Raw genomic sequence first — 4,929 nt, 5'->3', positions numbered from 1 at the left:
TACAAAGTTCGTATCGGATGGACGAAATTAGTTGAAATAGACAATTTTTGCATGGTAACACATTCCTGGTAGAACTACATAGCAAAATACAAAGTTCGTATCGGATGGACGAAATTAGTTGAAATAGACAGTTTTTGCATGGTAACACATTCCTGGTAGAACTACATAGCAAAGTACAAAGTTCGTATCGGATGGACGAAATTAGTTGAAATAGACAGTTTTTGCATGGTAACACATTCCTGGTAGAACTACATAGCAAAGTACAAAGTTCGTATCGGATGGACAAAATTAGTTGAAATAGACAGTTTTTGCATGGTAACACACTCCTGGTAGAACTACATAGCAAAGTACAAAGTTCGTATCGGATGGACAAAATTAGTTGAAATAGACAGGTTTTGCATGGTAACACACTCCTGGTAGAACTTCATAGCAAAGTACAAAGTTCGTATCGGATGGACAAAATTAGTTGAAATAGACAGGTTTTGCATGGTAACACACTCCTGGTAGAACTACATAGCAAAGTACAAAGTTCGTATCGGATAGACAAAATTAGTTGAAATAGACAGGTTTTGCATGGTAACACACTCCTGGTAGAACTACATAGCAAAGTACAAAGTTCGTATCGGATGGACGACATTAGTTGAAATAGACAGTTTTTGCATGGTAACACACTCCTGGTAGAACTACATAGCAAAGTACAAAGTTCGTATCGGATGGACAAAATTAGTTGAAATAGACAGGTTTTGCATGGTAACACACTCCTGGTAGAACTTCATAGCAAAGTACAAAGTTCGTATCGGATGGACAAAATTAGTTGAAATAGACAGGTTTTGCATGGTAACACACTCCTGGTAGAACTACATAGCAAAGTACAAAGTTCGTATCGGATGGACAAAATTAGTTGAAATAGACAGGTTTTGCATGGTAACACACTCCTGGTAGAACTACATAGCAAAGTACAAAGTTCGTATCGGATGGACGAAATTAGTTGAAATAGACAGTTTTTGCATGGTAACACACTCCTGGTAGAACTACATAGCAAAGTACAAAGTTCGTATCGGATGGACAAAATTAGTTGAAATAGACAGGTTTTGCATGGTAACACACTCCTGGTAGAACTACATAGCAAAGTACAAAGTTCGTATCGGATGGACAAAATTAGTTGAAATAGACAGGTTTTGCATGGTAACACACTCCTGGTAGAACTACATAGCAAAGTACAAAGTTCGTATCGGATGGACGAAATTAGTTGAAATAGACAGTTTTTGCATGGTAACACATTCCTGGTAGAACTACATAGCAAAATACAAAGTTCGTATCGGATGGACAAAATTAGTTGAAATAGACAGTTTATGCATAGTAACACACTCCTGGTAGAACTTCATAGCAAAGTACAAAGTTCGTATCGGATGGACAAAATTAGTTGAAATAGACAGGTTTTGCATGGTAACACACTCCTGGTAGAACTACATAGCAAAGTACAAAGTTCGTATCGGATGGACGAAATTAGTTGAAATAGACAGTTTTTGCATGGTAACACACTCCTGGTAGAACTACATAGCAAAGTACAAAGTTCGTATCGGATGGACAAAATTAGTTGAAATAGACAGGTTTTGCATGGTAACACACTCCTGGTAGAACTACATAGCAAAGTACAAAGTTCGTATCGGATGGACAAAATTAGTTGAAATAGACAGGTTTTGCATGGTAACACACTCCTGGTAGAACTACATAGCAAAGTACAAAGTTCGTATCGGATGGACGAAATTAGTTGAAATAGACAGTTTTTGCATGGTAACACATTCCTGGTAGAACTACATAGCAAAATACAAAGTTCGTATCGGATGGACAAAATTAGTTGAAATAGACAGTTTATGCATAGTAACACACTCCTGGTAGAACTTCATAGCAAAGTACAAAGTTCGTATCGGATGGACAAAATTAGTTGAAATAGACAGGTTTTGCATGGTAACACACTCCTGGTAGAACTACATAGCAAAGTACAAAGTTCGTATCGGATGGACAAAATTAGTTGAAATAGACAGGTTTTGCATGGTAACACACTCCTGGTAGAACTACATAGCAAAGTACAAAGTTCGTATCGGATGGACGAAATTAGTTGAAATAGACAGTTTTTGCATGGTAACACACTCCTGGTAGAACTACATAGCAAAGTACAAAGTTCGTATCGGATGGACAAAATTAGTTGAAATAGACAGGTTTTGCATGGTAACACACTCCTGGTAGAACTTCATAGCAAAATACAAAGTTCGTATCGGATGGACAAAATTAGTTGAAATAGACAGTTTTTGCATGGTAACACATTCCTGGTAGAACTACATAGCAAAATACAAAGTTCGTATCGGATGGACGAAATTAGTTGAAATAGACAGTTTTTGCATGGTAACACATTCCTGGTAGAACTACATAGCAAAATACAAAGTTCGTATCGGATGGACGAAATTAGTTGAAATAGACAGTTTTTGCATGGTAACACATTCCTGGTAGAACTACATAGCAAAGTACAAAGTTCGTATCGGATGGACAAAATTAGTTGAAATAGACAGTTTTTGCATGGTAACACATTCCTGGTAGAACTACATAGCAAAATACAAAGTTCGTATCGGATGGACGAAATTAGTTGAAATAGACAGTTTTTGCATGGTAACACATTCCTGGTATAACTACATAGCAAAGTACAAAGTTCGTATCGGATGGACAAAATTAGTTGAAATAGACAGTTTTTGCATGGTAACACACTCCTGGTAGAACTACATAGCAAAGTACAAAGTTCGTATTGGATGGACAAAATAAGTTGAAATAGACAGTTTATGCATGGTAACACACTCCTGGTAGAACTACATAGCAAAGTACAAAGTTCGTATCGGATGGACGAAATTAGTTGAAATAGACAGTTTTTGCATGGTAACACATTCCTGGTAGAACTACATAGCAAAGTACATAGTTCGTATCGGATGGACAAAATTAGTTGAAATAGACAGTTTTTACATGGTAACACATTCCTGGTAGAACTACATAGCAAAATACAAAGTTCGTATCGGATGGACGAAATTAGTTGAAATAGACAGTTTTTGCATGGTAACACATTCCTGGTAGAACTACATAGCAAAATACAAAGTTCGTATCGGATGGACAAAATTAGTTGAAATAGACAGTTTTTGCATGGTAACACATTCCTGGTAGAACTACATAGCAAAGTACAAAGTTCGTATCGGATGGACAAAATTAGTTGAAATAGACAGGTTTTGCATGGTAACACACTCCTGGTAGAACTTCATAGCAAAGTACAAAGTTCGTATCGGATGGACAAAATTAGTTGAAATAGACAGTTTTTGCATGGTAACACACTCCTGGTAGAACTTCATAGCAAAGTACAAAGTTCGTATCGGATGGACGACATTAGTTGAAATAGACAGTTTTTGCATGGTAACACACTCCTGGTAGAACTACATAGCAAAGTACAAAGTTCGTATCGGATGGACAAAATTAGTTGAAATAGACAGTTTTTGCATGGTAACACACTCCTGGTAGAACTACATAGCAAAGTACAAAGTTCGTATCGGATGGACAAAATTAGTTGAAATAGACAGTTTTTGCATGGTAACACACTCCTGGTAGAACTTCATAGCAAAGTACAAAGTTCGTATCGGATGGACGACATTAGTTGAAATAGACAGTTTTTGCATGGTAACACACTCCTGGTAGAACTACATAGCAAAGTACAAAGTTCGTATCGGATGGACAAAATTAGTTGAAATAGACAGTTTTTGCATGGTAACACACTCCTGGTAGAACTACATAGCAAAGTACAAAGTTCGTATCGGATGGACAAAATTAGTTGAAATAGACAGTTTTTGCATGGTAACACACTCCTGGTAGAACTACATAGCAAAGTACAAAGTTCGTATCGGATGGACGAAATTAGTTGAAATAGACAGGTTTTGCATGGTAACACACTCCTGGTAGAACTACATAGCAAAGTACAAAGTTCGTATCGGATGGACGAAATTAGTTGAAATAGACAGTTTTTGCATGGTAACACATTCCTGGTAGAACTACATAGCAAAGTACAAAGTTCGTATCGGATGGACAAAATTAGTTGGAATAGACAGGTTTTGCATGGTAACACACTCCTGGTAGAACTACATAGCAAAGTACAAAGTTCGTATCGGATGGACGACATTAGTTGAAATAGACAGTTTTTGCATGGTAACACACTCCTGGTAGAACTACATAGCAAAGTACAAAGTTCGTATCGGATGGACAAAATTAGTTGAAATAGACAGGTTTTGCATGGTAACACACTCCTGGTAGAACTTCATAGCAAAGTACAAAGTTCGTATCGGATGGACGACATTAGTTGAAATAGACAGTTTTTGCATGGTAACACACTCCTGGTAGAACTACATAGCAAAGTACAAAGTTCGTATCGGATGGACAAAATTAGTTGAAATAGACAGGTTTTGCATGGTAACACACTCCTGGTAGAACTACATAGCAAAGTACAAAGTTCGTATCGGATGGACAAAATTAGTTGAAATAGACAGGTTTTGCATGGTAACACACTCCTGGTAGAACTTCATAGCAAAGTACAAAGTTCGTATCGGATGGACAAAATTAGTTGAAATAGACAGGTTTTGCATGGTAACACACTCCTGGTAGAACTACATAGCAAAGTACAAAGTTCGTATCGGATGGACAAAATTAGTTGAAATAGACAGGTTTTGCATGGTAACACACTCCTGGTAGAACTTCATAGCAAAGTACAAAGTTCGTATCGGATGGACAAAATTAGTTGAAATAGACAGGTTTTGCATGGTAACACACTCCTGGTAGAACTTCATAGCAAAGTACAAAGTTCGTATCGGATGGACAAAATTAGTTGAAATAGACAGGTTTTGCATGGTA

The sequence above is a fragment of the Anopheles moucheti genome, unplaced genomic scaffold, assembly GCF_943734755.1.
Source record: "Anopheles moucheti unplaced genomic scaffold, idAnoMoucSN_F20_07 putative_Y_10, whole genome shotgun sequence".
In the NCBI taxonomy this organism is placed as follows: Eukaryota; Metazoa; Arthropoda; class Insecta; order Diptera; family Culicidae; genus Anopheles; species Anopheles moucheti.
This window is presented reverse-complemented; position numbering follows the sequence as displayed.